Source organism: Manacus candei, unplaced genomic scaffold, assembly GCF_025592945.1.
Source record: "Manacus candei isolate 608988 ecotype Guabito, Panama unplaced genomic scaffold, ASM2559294v1 h1tg000013l, whole genome shotgun sequence".
Lineage (NCBI taxonomy): Eukaryota > Metazoa > Chordata > Aves > Passeriformes > Pipridae > Manacus > Manacus candei.
Window position 1 is genome coordinate 4,636,129 of NW_026138061.1, and position 14,263 is coordinate 4,650,391.

Consider the following 14,263-nt stretch of genomic DNA (forward strand, 5'->3'; position numbering starts at 1 on the left):
CAGGTAGATTGATATTAGAATACATAACTAGGAATAATGGGATAAGTTAAACAGAGAGACCCTCATAACATGAACATCTTGCACTGCAAAACAGTCTCCCCTAGGAAAAGAAGGAACAGTTAGCTTATTAAATGAGTAATTTAAAATGATCGGAAAAAAAGTTGGAAAATATGCTATAGGGAACAATCCTGGAGACAGACTACTAGAAATTACTCTTCATTGCCTGTGATTATCTGCATTCATATTTTTTTTCCTTGTGTTCAAAATGTGGGAGTGAGGTAAATGGAGGTTGTGCCTTTCAGTTGCTCAGCTACACAAGCTGAAAAAATGAGGTTTGATTTCTTAATGACATTACTTAAGTGAAAAGCACTGACCTTTTCTTTAAAAAGGAGAACAAGAGACACACTTAAAAATTGAAAAGGCAAGGAATTGTCAGCATGTGAGTTTAAATTCAGGGAGGAAGATCAAACACTGGATTCAAGTGCTATGACAGAAAGACCCCTCAGACACCTCCAGCAGTAATGTATGTTTAATCAAGGGGGAACAACTTTTTTCTTGTATGAGCGCTTGGAATTTCTAATTAATTTGTGCAATATTTATTAAAATCTTGACTAAGGAGTTTTCTTTGTCATCCTTTTTATTCTCTCCCTGCTCTCAAGTATCCAAAGAGGCAACTGCTTTTTTGGATATCTTGGGTTTCTTTCTCCATTAAATGTTACATACCATCGCCAGCATAGCTCGCAACCGCATAGGGGTACACAGGCTTCATTCCCATTAAAACGATGGTCTTCATCCCTCTGTCCACTGCAAAGCATTATTTAGTCCTAGAAGTCAAGGTCAATGGAGGTGGTTCATTTTAAGATTGGAAATTGTATGTTATGAAAGGGTTGTTAAGCATTGGAATGGACTGCCCAGAGATGCAGCATTTCGTGCTCTGGTCTACTTAACAGGATGGTGATCAGCCAGAGGTTGGACTCAATGACCTTAGATGTCTTTTCCAACTTAAATGATTCAGTTGTGGATGCACCATCCCTGGAAGTGTCCCAGGCCAGGTTGGATGGGGCTTTGAACAATAGGTCTAGTGGAAGATGCTGGGCAGGGCACGTCTCCAGGATGAAGGACCCCCGCCTCCCTAAGATCTTGCTTTATGGTGAACTTGCCACCGGCTGCAGCAAGAGAGGAGCCCCAAAGAGAAGATACAAGGACTCCCTGGAACAACATCTCAGTCGTGGCCATATTGATCAACATAACTGGTCTACTCTGGCCTCCAATCAGGAGGTCTGGAGACACACCATCTATAACGTCGCAGATGCTTTTGAGAAAGCACACAGGATCACTCTCGAGGAGAAAAGACAATGCAGAAAGAATCGTGTCTTGCAGAATATACCACCTAAGGAGTCTTTCTGTTGTGCCTTTTGCAACCAGACGTGTCTATCTCGTATTGGCCTTTTTAGCCACCAGCGCACTTGTAACAAGTGTGGGTAGAGCCCTTCCCAAACCTTTGTTCACGAAACCTAGCCATGAGATATGTTACATATCTCTGATGATGAGGAGTCATCTGTGCATGCAAACAGAATCAATTACACTTCTATCCACCCGATAGTCTGTTATGCTACTAGAATGCTCTACACGGTGGGAATATACTTGATAACTGAGGCACTTCGGATTTTTTGTGATTTCAATGCACGAGAATGGTTCTGCTCCTGAAATAAGTGGAATAGTTATTTACTTCAGTTAGGACACCTTTAGACTTTAAGTCGGGAGAAAGAAACTTAATGCTTTTCCTTTTCCCTGTCCCTTTGTGAGAGACTTCAAATTGCTTTGCTGAAAATTTCCTGTTTCCACTGACTCCTATATATTAAGCTCAACAGAAAAAAATTGGAGTGAGATATGACCCAAGCAGAAATTCCCTTGTTTACCTGTAGATCAAGATAGTTTTTCAGTCCACTCAACAGCTGTCTCAGAATCTTTACTCTGTGGTTACTCAGTACACTTGTAATACAGTAACAGCAAAGTAATCCAAGAGTGCTGTAGGAGTTGTGGTCCATAGGGTTAAATGGGCCCACAGGACCCTTGAAGACAGCTAGTTCTGCTTAGTAGTTACTGACTCCTCCTTTGCACTTAGTGGGAAAGAGTGCCAGGCTGTGTGTATGCAGATTTGGTGGCTCAACGACCAGTGACAGCAATAAAGTGTTTCCTCATTAATTTTGAATTCAGGACCAGATAAGCAGTATGATAGACGTAGTAGTCAGGTGCTTTTTCTTTCCTGTAAGACACTGAAAGACAAAGGAGCTTTAGTGTACGCATATATGTGTATGTATGAATGTCCATATATACACATATACATACAATTGCTAGTCTATCTGCTGGCATACCAAAGGCTTATGAAATAGAAGGCAGATGTCACAGACAGATCAAAGATATTTAATTATCAAAGCTTTACCAATGTCCATTGTCTTTGGATGAAGAAGATGACTGAGATTTAATGCTTCTAAGTATTCTTTTCCTAAGCCTGTGTGAATGGTGGAGACTAACATTGTTCAAATTACTGAAGAGAGCTCCTAGTCAAGCACAGGTGTGATTACTCATGAGAGAAGTGGGTAGTCAAGTAGGGACTGCTCTAGGGTCAAACAAGATGGTATTGTGCCAGACACTGCTCCGCTGCATAACCCTCCTATCCATTAGCTTGGAAGGTCTTTGGAGCCAAAGTTAATCCCTCTGGTATATCAGAGACACTCCCCATCTGTGAAGCTCACTGGGGCCTCTCACCACTGCTGGGCTGCCAGCAACATTAAGAACCCTCTGAATGGCATAAACTGAAATGTTGCTTAGGCCCATCAAGAGATTAAATTCCTCTTACACTGCTAATCCTCTGGGGTTTTAGGGATGGCCAAGTGCTGTTGCTTTATTTTGCCACTTACAAAACTGCATGTGACTGAGAGGCACCAGATGTGTGAGAAATCCGGGCAATGTTGGCCTCCTGCACTCCCTCCTCCTCCTCCTCAGCTCTCAGATAACACTGTCCACAACCCTACCCTCTGCTCCCAAAGCAAAACCCTAGGATCACTATCACTACTCCTCCACACCACACCACTCCCAGCTCTGGTTCCACATCTAACCTACCAACCCTTGTTTTGCTGGGTGTACAGGTACAGCCTGACTAATTCTTACACTGTATGCTCTGAAACAGGAGTGCAGCAAACAAGGGAGCCCTAACATGCAGCTTGGATAGCAGGCAAGTTACTATTTATAAGTCTCTGCTTTATTGCTACGTATTTCTCTCTTCAGAATCAGTTTGGCAACGTCCAGATGGTCTTGCTAAAATGCACATAGCTCAGAAGGAATCCAAACACCCAGTTGTGGGCATAATGCTTGTAAGTTGCACGCAATTTATCTCTTCGTAGGGTTTGATTTGATCATCACTGTTAGATCACAAAGGATCCTGAAGCATTTCAGATGTAAATGAAGCTTCCTAAACTTGTTATTCTTATGACGAAGAGTCTCCCTTGCACATCACAAATCCAATTAAAAATAATCTTTCCTTCCATTTAAAATGTACATTGTTTGTCTTTTAAAGAAATATGGGGAAAATGCTCACGTGCTGTCAGTAAAAGCTGTATATAGGAAGCCACACCATTTTCTTTTATTTTCATGTTTGTTTAAAGGTAAGCTTAACTGTTTTTTTTATTTATGAACTTTATTTATAAGGATTGCAGACTGAAAGGAACATTATTTGATCAACTAATATCCCAAATTTTATTCAGCATTTTATCTGGACACTCGTTGTACCTAATCATAATTGCGTTTTGACTCTGAGAAATAAGGGACTAATCTTGTTTTGATTTAAAATTATAAACTTATAACAATTGCAGTCTTGCATAGACCTATTTGAATACCATTGTAATTCTATGAGAGATACTTGGAAATGGGATAGCTGAGCTCCGCGGATAAAGCGCTACCATGCTGCAAGTGAAATTGAATATCCAGAGTACTCGGTCAGTCTTTTCAGTTTGATTGGGCAATAATCAGGCCAGAGAGTCTGTGAGACTCACCGTGGGGATTGGACTGCGGACTGTTTTGAAAAGAAAGCCCAACTGTAGGGTTTAAAACAGGTCAGAGATCTGGTCTCTGCACAGACTCTCTCCTGCTTCCTAAGTTTTAATGTGGGCATTTGTCTACTACTTTACTCCAATCACTTTGATTAATCATGCTCAGGGTGAGTATCTCATCGTGGTGAACTAACAGCTTTTCAAGTCCTGGCACTCTGATACATGGTCAGAGACTAAAAGGGAGGGGAAACATCCCCTCGACAAACCACTTATCTTGTCCCAGCATGGGCAGCCACAACACAAACTGCAGCTAAGCCACTCCTATTCTCCCAGCACAGCTTTGGCAAGTGGTACCCAGCAGGAGCTGTGCTGGGAGCTTGAGCAGCTTGCTGAGAGTGGGCATGTGAGAGTCAGGACTGCAGGAGGGCAGAGGGTGTGGTGGGGTTGCTGTCTGAATCCTCTTGCTTTCTCATTCCTTGGCCCCAAAAACTTGTTTCTGTCCACATTCAACACCGAGGAGGAGAATGGGGGAATACTCTCTGGTTGCTTTAATTTATGTTGCATGCCTGTCCTATTACCTTAGTACATGTGTTGTTTTATAAAATTATCATCATCTTTCCTTAAGCCCATTTGTAGTTTTTGACTCATTTCCATCAGTAACAGCTGGCAAGGAAGGGATATATTCCTATATTTCAATTAAATATTTTGATGCTTTAATTTTTGACTAGAGGGTCATTTTTAAACTTAGTTAATTTGAGTTGTTAAAAAGAAGAAAATCAGTTTAGCTGTTTCCATGAAAAAGAATTTGTATCAGGGGAGGTGTGAGCAGAGAGTGTCTATTTGCTAAAAAGCTGCATTGCATCAAACCCCAGGTATATTACATCAGTATGATGTTAGCACCCAGGAAGAGTTTGCAAACCTGTTTGTTTTTGTATGAAGCTGTTATCTTTCATAGCACAACAGGGAAAACAACAACCTTGAAAAGACTTTTGTGCTGGATAGACATGAGAGGGTTCTCTGTTGGCCTCCCACTGAGCAGGCACAGAACAGTGTCTGTGCCATCATGTTTGAGGGATGGTGTTAGGTACGTTTCTGAGACAAATGACTGTGACTGCTGCCTGCAATGGTGATGGATGAGGCTACGTGGCCCAGGCTTGCCCTGTGATGTCCCCTGCTATTGCAGGACAGCCACCACCCTGCAAAGCTGGCTGCTACAGCAGTGAGGCAGAGCCTTTCTGGGCTGCTCAGGCATGTATGTAAAACAAGAATTAAATAACATGTGCTTTCCTCATTTTAACAAAATGAGAATATGAGACCTCTGGGCAAGCATCTGAATTTCCTGTAGCAAGAGGGGTAATATGTAGGGTTTTGAATGATAAAAGCTTGTGCCTCTTTGCTTTTCCCAAGGCTATGCCTGTGACCCTGACAGGGTTCTTCTCCCAGTACCACTGAGCAAACATCCTCATACTGTATTTTGCAACGAGAGAGACAGGGATGAGCTGGGCCTGTAGGATCTGTGTGGGTTGTGGCTCTTTCACTCCCCACGGCAATGGAGAGAGTGGGAGACAGTCTTGCTGCACTACAGCTGACCCCTCATGCAGAACATGGCTGAAGGGGCCAGATAGATAAAGTAGGGCAATGTGTAACATTTGGAGTCCTGACGTGGGAGAGGAGGGTGAAGTGGGACCTGGAAGGATGGACACTTCTGTCCCTCACTGACCAAGGGTCTTGGCTGGTCTGAGGAGTTACTTGTGGTCTCTTTTACACGTGGCATTGTCTGTCTGCTGTGAGGTGTCCTTCCTACCCAGGGCAAAGCAGCCCACAAACTCCAAAGGCTGCTCCACCACAGCCCAGTTCATCTAATCCCTGCTGATGGTTACAGATGAATCCCCAGCAGTTTCATCCTGCAGGATACTGTGTCCTCTGTTCCAGAGGGAGTCACAGGGTTCAGTATATCACTGGTGAAGGTGCAATGATAAGAAATCTGGATGATTTGTCCCCTCTATGTCCATTCAGACAGTGACACAACATGTTTGTGCTGGTGAGGCCTTTAGTTGGAAAATCAACAAGCATAGCCACCATCAAGGAGAGGGGAAGGTGATATATCCATCTTTTAGCAGTGCCTAAAGTTAGGGTGTGGGCCAATTTTCATCATTTTTGTTTGATTTTTATTTTGTCTTTTCTAAATTCTTTTTGAGCAATGAAATAGCTCATGATTCCAGAAGCAGAAATTCTTCTACCTTGAATATTTAACCTGAAATATTAAAATAATCTTCTGGTTTAGCGTCTCTAGACCTCAGGCAAAAATGGTTTTCATTTGGTGCCCAACTAATTAGCTTGCTGAGAGATGTTAATAATTAAACTAATAATTACTACATCTTTGCAATGGATCTTGAGGTAACTTTAATGGAGGCAATTTAAAGATAAAAAAAATTATTTCTGCATTTTTTAAATTAGAACAAAATTATTTTTATATTTATATTCTATCTCTGTTTCAGATTATAAATATGAACCAAAACACATGAAAGTTCCATAACTATTGACCAGAAAGGAAAATTGCCATGCTTCAGTATGGCTCACAGAGAAGGTTGAGAAAATGATTTCATTTCTTAGTAAGGTCTTTTTTGAGTTATACTGCTCCTTCAGTTGGGAACAAAGCACAGACAACTTCATTCACAATTTATCCTCTTCTCCCCAAGTAGCATTTAGCCATTAGTGGCTAGCAGTTTTGGGATGTGCAGAATTGGCAAAATAAAATACAAAAATTAATTCTGTTAAAAGTACAGAAATAGTGAAACCCGAACTTCAACATATGCAGTTTTCTCTTCATCATCACTTTCTTCACTCAGAGCTGCACACACTTTTAATGGGCCAGCAGAACCTTGGAACAACCCCTTTTTGCAGATGGGGACATTGGAGCAGAGTCATCAAGTTACTTCCCTAAACTTCACTGTGACCTGTCACGTGTGGATGGCAGAGCTGGGCACCAAGGGAACACCATTTATGAGAGTTCATGTCTCACCCTTTCAAGCAACTGCAAGCAAAATGCAGAAGTAAATGACTTTGCTCTGTTTTGGAGCTGAGGGACATTCTTTCCCATCCCACCACTCTGAGGTTACTGCACCGATGTGATTTATACAGTAATTAAATCTGCAGAATATGGTTAGGTGCCTAAATGCTTTTTAAAATGGTGTTTAAAAGATGAGTCCTTGAGGCCCAACATTCCAAGGCAGACTCCCACTGGTACCCACACAGGCCAGTGGAGCATTGGCGCTTTAGCCACAGCATGGCCTTGAGCCAGAGCGCTCAGTGCCGTGTGGGAGAAAGCCCAGAAAGGCCTCTCTCAATGCACAGCAATCTATTTCCTGCTAATTTGTACAACTTTGAAGCAGGAACACAGCAGGGGATGGTCTATCCCCTTGCTGAATAGCACCCTGAAAATTATTGTTGCAGGTAGGTACAGGGAGACTGACAAGTGAAATGCTATTTTCTTAGGCCAGTTGGTGCCAGCTCACTGATTACTTGCTGTATTTGATCTGACGTCTATCTGGAGTGACTCATTCCCTGCAGCCCCAGGAAAATGTGCTCTCTATAAGCATTTTAGAGGCTCTGTTGCTCAGTGTTAAGAAACAGAAGGAAATTCCTTCCAAATGTGTTTCACCAAAATGGTGAGCTAAATTTTCTGAAGACATCAAACCTGTTAGGAAAAGGTCCATTGCAAAACAAGGCATACCTATATGACCATGAGAGAAGAGGAATTTAGTTTTCAAGCAAAGGCTGCAAAATGGCTAAACCATGTTGTAGTTAAAAAGTAACTTTTATCTGTATATGACAGGGAGAAACGGATTTCATGCTGGCTCAGTAGACCCTGTCTTGCTCCTCACCTTTTTCTTGCAAAGAATTAAGTGGAAAATTTTCTTGCCTTTAAAACCAGAGGTGTGTGCTATGGTGACATTTTTGCCCGTATTGTGTTACTATATACTTACCCATGCAGGACCTGGCATCCTGTGACAGGAGCTGAGGTGGTGTGTGGATGGGCTCCCTGCTCAGGTGCCAGAAAGGACATGACACATCGTAAAAAGCATCCGCATGAACTGGGGGAGCTGAGCACCCAAATACCACTCACATGTGGTGTTGATGGATCAGGGTTGAACAAGGTGGCAGAGCAAACACCTGAAAGCCAAACTGGCCTAATGAATGCTCCATATTATTCAAAACAGAGGTGATTATATTTTAATGTTAAAAAATGTGCATTATTTAAACTTAATTAGGCAAATGGCTCTACTTTAGATTTGCAGTGGAGTGAGGCAAAGTAGAATTATAGCTTCCTTTTACCTTTCTTTGGACTGGAGCAGCACTGAGTGTTCAAACCTGTAAAAGCATGTGTCAGCGAAGACTCCGGGTGAACATTTTTTTGTCCAGGTACATGGGGAGCAGGGAGGAGCTGGTGGAGATACTTGGGCCAAACATACTCACTAAGCCCTTTTCTGTTTTCAGGTGTTGCTGACTGAGGTAAAAATTGGTACAGGTATGCGACAACTCAGCAAGTTTTTAAATAGCCCAGGATGCTGCAAAGGGGCAGGCGCTCTTCCAGCACCCCCAATATTTTCCTGTGCCTTCGCGACTTCCTGTGTTTCCTATCTCCCATTCACTTCAGTTCCTTTAAGGCATTGCCTTTCCCACTAGGCAATGGTTAGACCAAGAAGGGTGGATCAAAGATTTAGCAAGATAGGAGATTTAACAAGTTTCACCTCTGCTGACCTCATTCCCAACTGGATTCTTTCCTCTGGAGCCAAGGCTCCATGCAGGGCAGCTTCTCCTGCTGCTGGTCACCTTCTTACAGATAATCTGACCTTTTCTTTCTGCAATACTGATAACATAAAAAAAAAAATATAGATTGGACAGCAAACAGCTTTTATTGAATGTTTAGAGGTATCCCACAAAAATGGGACCAGGGCAGTTTTGGGGAGGGTGGACAGCCAAGGGGCTGCTGCTGCTGAGGTATGGTGCCCACTCCTTCCCAGGACAGGTGGACATGGCTTCCCCAGCACTGTCACTGCAGAGCTGATGGAGGATCTCATCTCCTTGAGCCATGCAAACGGAGAGGATTTTGGCGAAGCTCCCCAACAGCACAAGCTGACCAGAAATAATTTTAGTATTCTGCAGGTTAAATCAGAGTTCCTTTCTTCCTTCTTTGTGTGTCGTGTTCTGATCAGTGCTCCTTTGTCTTGGCAGGCAATTGCTGTTCCTAATTTGTATAATAAAATCTGTTGTCTCCTTGGACCAGAAGTTTTTCTCTGAACTACATAGACACCAATTGTTACTGAAATGTGTGACATTCATTTTGTGTGTTTGTTCTCAGGAAATGAAATGAGCAGATTTTTCATTTTGTTCCTGTGGTTTTGCTAAGCCAGCAGGCCATATTTTATCAGTACCAGACTTGTAAGCATCCACTCTTTTGAAAAATTTGAACAGAATTCCTGCTTTCCTCAGTGTAAATACAGGGGGAAAGCAGCAGGAACTGTGACTCTATATTTTATAATGTCTCATTCTTCCTATACAATGAGTTGCATCAAAGCAGTCCTGAGAAGGGGGCAGTGTGATTACACACATTTTTACAGGTGGGGCAGCTGAGGCATGGCTTAGTGGTAAAGCTGGAATAGAGCTGAGATGCTGGGATTCCGAAAGTTCAGTTTGTCATGTCACACAGCCTCCCTCACAGTGCTTGCATTAACAGGGTCTGACAACCCCTTAAACACTGCTGAGTTTATCCTTGTAACACACTCATGAAGTACTTTGTTTATGCAGGTGGGATATTGAAGGAAGTATGTGTGCATGTACTTTAGTAGCAGAGAGAAAGAGGGAGAAACATATTGCAAACCCTGATCTACTGGGGAATAAGAAAATTTGATTAATTTTAAACATTCACCTTCTTGCTCTGCTCAGTTGGCCCCAAAATGTTCCAGTCTTAGTATGCCTGTTATTGACTTGAGGCCCTGGTCTTCAGTGAAATGTGTAATTGCTCTTACTTGGGACTCCCAGGTAGAGCCCAACAGCAACCTCTACCCGAGGCTGAACATGGGCTCAGAAGGTCCCAGCATACCAAGTTCTACGGAGCTGTGTCATTCTTCCCCAGTGCTGATGGCCTCTTTTCTGGGGACAGGGATCCTGCCACATCCTGAATCCTCCTCAATAAAATTTTAGCCATGCAATCCTGGTGGCTCCCCAAAATAGCCCTCATTTTGTACTTTGGCCAATGAAGCAGCTGTCTTGGGGAAGGACTGCTCCAGAGAGTGGAAAACACAACAAACTTGCAGTGGAGAGTAAGTGTGAGAAAACCTTTGCTGGTGTCAAGGGGCTGGCCCAAAACTTTGTACGCCTTTATTATCTTCCTGGGGCAAAGAGGTCAGAAAACACCACTGAAATAGCAAAATACCTCAAGAACACTATGTAGAAGGGACTCCTTCTTAAATTTGTTGCTAGAGTAAGGGAAGGGCACATGAAGCTATGGATTTATATTTGTAAGGATCCAGTAATCTCAGGGCTTTAAGAAGCTGATAAGGGAATGTGGTTGCTGCATGCAGGGAGAGAGTGAGAGAGCAAGCAGATCTGCAGTCTGGCTTCTGAACTTGTTTCACTTCTGCAAGCGTCCTCTCCCCTCACGCAGAACCTGATTATGAAAAGTTCGTATGGCTGCAGCAAATTTTAGCCTATAAATATATTAATTCTTTTTTTGTGCACTTTGTGCATCATTGCAGTGCTTCAAATGTTGTCTCAGTGTGTTGTTAATTACTGAATCATTGAGAACATGCAGGAAGAAGTAAGTGGGCTGAGAAACAGTTTTGGTTTTGTAATGCTTGACTTGAGTCTGTGCAGTATTTAACTTCCAGTCTATGAAGCATATAGGTTATAATAATGTTTGACATGGATGTCTAATCTGTTCATCTAGCTAGAATGGATCCTATTTCCCTTCTGCATTTGTCTTCATCTGTTCAAAACTATGGGAAGATTTCTGTCAAAAATGAAGAGAAGAAGGTTTCTCTTTTCAGAAAGGGTCAAAATAGAATATCAATTTATATATTCTAAGGTCAAAAGTACAAGAACAAATGCAGAGTTATCATAATTTTGACAGCTATGTTATCTTTCTAGTAAGAAAAAAAAATCTCAGAGAATTTTCTCTATTCCTTTCACAGAATATATTAGAAATTAGGATACTAATGGGTTTTTAAAAAGTATTACAGTCTCTCTTTTTCATGTTAATATGTCAAACTGCTTTGAGCAAAAACAAAAAAGTAGAAACAATGAGAAATTAATGTATTAGAATTTGATTTTTAATTCCGAGTATTGCTAACATTTCTGAAATGTAGGTGTGCAAGTGTATAGGTTACAATCTATCTCCATATTTATGCTTGGGAATGTGAAAAAGAGAATCTAATAAGTGATGTTGGCAACAAAAAAGAGTGGGATATGAAAAACTGTCAAAAGGCTGGTCATCAGCTATCCTTCAAGATGTCTTTATAATGAAAAGTATGCTACTCTATTTTGTGATTTACACTTTTCAAATTATCTTGGAATGAAAAAGTGCTGTCAAAATATGTAAAATAGAAATACATTTTTTCAAACAATTCTGTTGTTTAGAGTCTTACCCCAAAATACCAAATAATCAATGTTTGTCTAATCTTTAAAAGCTTCTCTTATTTATGTGGCTTCTGGTTATATTTTTCGTATTTTTATGAGGTTCAATCAACAGAGAGGTAAGGTTCACAGGTTCACTGGCTGAACTGCCTCTCTGCAGGGACAGTTACCCAGAGAAATTCCAGCTGAGCTCATACAAGGAATAAAGGAGAATTTGTCTTGGCTTTAATCTGGACTGAGCTCCCTGGAATGTCAAATTGGAGCTGGCTGCAAAATGGAGACAAATTTTCATTTTAAAATTGGCAAGATAAAACTTGTCACCATTTCCCTCCTCCCTTGCCCTCAAATTTCAGCAGTGGTAATATGAACAGAGGTGTTGTCAAGCTGAGTAAATGTATTTAGAGACTTATTACAAATGTAGTCCTGGCTGTTTGCTTTTAAAGAGTGGAAAGACAGATTTATACACAAACTTCAAAAGACCCGAAAACTGCTCCTCTTTTTGTGGGTAAGAGCAGATGCCAACAATCAGCTCTAGTACTTAAGTTAATGCCAACTTTGGACAGCTGCAATTTATACAATTATTCCTTTATACTTCCTAATGCTGGAGAGATTATTGCTTTCTTATGAAAAAGTGATTCTTTTCCCCCTCAATTTAAAGGTACAGCTCAATGCAAACACAGAATAGAGTTGCAGAGGCTTTCAAACCATCAACCAGGGATAATGAAGTGACCGACTTAAACAGGGGCATCTTTCCTGAAAGACAGGTGGAAGTCTTAGCACTGACCTGACTGCACATGCTAAAGAGGTTACCACTGCTTTAGCAGTTAGACCAAGGTTAAGAGCTTTTGTAAATCATATTCTAGAAGTAGGTGCTGTTTCTCACAGATCCTGTTTCACAAAGCCTCTTCCCCTTGGTCCCTTATCACCCAGATGAAAGAGATTTCAAGTTGTCCATTATTGTGATACTCTGCCAAAGCCACACTAAAGCTGCATAGACCTTAATGCAAGAGTAGGATGTGAAATGGGGATGGTCCAGATGCATTGTAAGGTTTAGCAAAAGGAATAGAAGAGTTAGAACACCTGAACTCTGTTTTCCAATTGATTGTGACCTCTAATATCATAGAACTGTAGAATCATAAAATCACCCAGGTTGGAAGGGACCTCTGAAATCACCAAGTCCAACCACACTGCCGTGGTTACTAGACCATGGCACTAAGTGCCACATCCAGTCTCATCTTAAAAACCTTCAGGGATGGAGAATCCACCACTTCCTTGGGCAGCCCATTCCAATGTCTGATTACCCTCTCTGTAAAGGTCTTTGATAGGACATTTTGGGGTTTTGGGCTCTGTTCTGGAAACTTTTCATGTGAACTCAGCAAAAGTAAAGTCCTCACTGGGTTAATTAGAATCTTCTGGGACACGGACAATAATTTCTAATTAGTGTCAGTGGAACTACTACATAAAAACTGAGGTCACAGGCTATTTTCAAGAGGTTCTTCATATCAAGGAAAATTATTTTTTCAGGGCCAAATAGAATGAATGCCAGTGCCTAGTAATCAAAGAAAGATTCTTGACTGAAATATCAAATATCCAAATACAGCAGATATAACTATGATGATTTGAAAGAAAACCTTCCTTTATAGGATTGTACTGGGAAATCAGTGACTCCCAAAATCAACTTAGTTCACAAGTGCAGCAGTAGAGGATCAATTACCCACCTGAACTTATTTTCTTCATTTGTGGCTTTAAACATTAATCCATGAAAAACTCAAAGTGCAGTGCCAGAATTACACTCAATTCTGACCTCTGAATGACAAATTATGAGTTCAGTGACAGCTGTCCAGCTGTTTTTCCTTCTTCAGATAAGCTCAACTGGATCTGTCAGAACATTAGTGAGCAAATCAGTGATCAATGGACAAGAATTAACAGAAACACTCTTTTTTTTTCTGTCTCTTGGAGCTACAATGGGGTCTTACGGGCTGAAAATAAAGAACAGCATCAAATTCTTGTTTTCATCTCTGCGGATTATAGAAGCAACCTTAAAAGTATCTCTGGAGGAGTCAGAATGGTGCTATTTTTACATAATTGTTTGAAAGTAGCAGCGAAAATGTAGATAATTCATATTTATTTTACTTTTCTATAAATGGCAGATAAGAAGGATGGCCTCAAGAACTTTGTTTGGAAAGGGAAAGCAAAAGTCTGAGGTTGGAGTTTCTTTTTTTTTTGCAGTTTTAGGGTGCATCTGGACTGAGGTGTCTGGGATACGAACTCCTTGGCTCAGGATTAAACAAATGGGTTCAAATCCTAACTGCAAGTTAGCTGAATCTGTATGAAGATGTCACATGATTTAATTTACTTTGCTGACATTCCTTTGCATGCTGGCAGACTACAGGTTGCTGCTACCAATTTTTCCCAGTTTCTTGCTAGGTCATATAAAATAAGCTTGGTGTCTGCCCTGGGCTGTTTCTTGCCACCAAAGGCTCACATCCCCACTCTTCATCTATGAGGTTTGGGAATCCACAGAAGGGTGACATCACTGATCCTCACATTCTGAAACTCCAGAAAAACATGGGAGGTAC

At 41.3% G+C, this 14,263-nt stretch overlaps 1 long non-coding RNA gene across 1 annotated transcript; it reads right to left on the minus strand.

Moving 5' to 3' along the window:
• Positions 1 to 2,081: 2,081 nt before the first annotated feature.
• On the minus strand, positions 2,082 to 12,895 carry LOC127467051 (uncharacterized). Its single transcript, XR_007902945.1, has 3 exons — positions 12,682 to 12,895; positions 8,811 to 8,919; positions 2,082 to 2,276 (listed from the first exon to the last, which is right to left on the minus strand). It is a non-coding gene; the product is annotated as an uncharacterized LOC127467051 (long non-coding RNA).
• Positions 12,896 to 14,263: the final 1,368 nt, after the last annotated feature.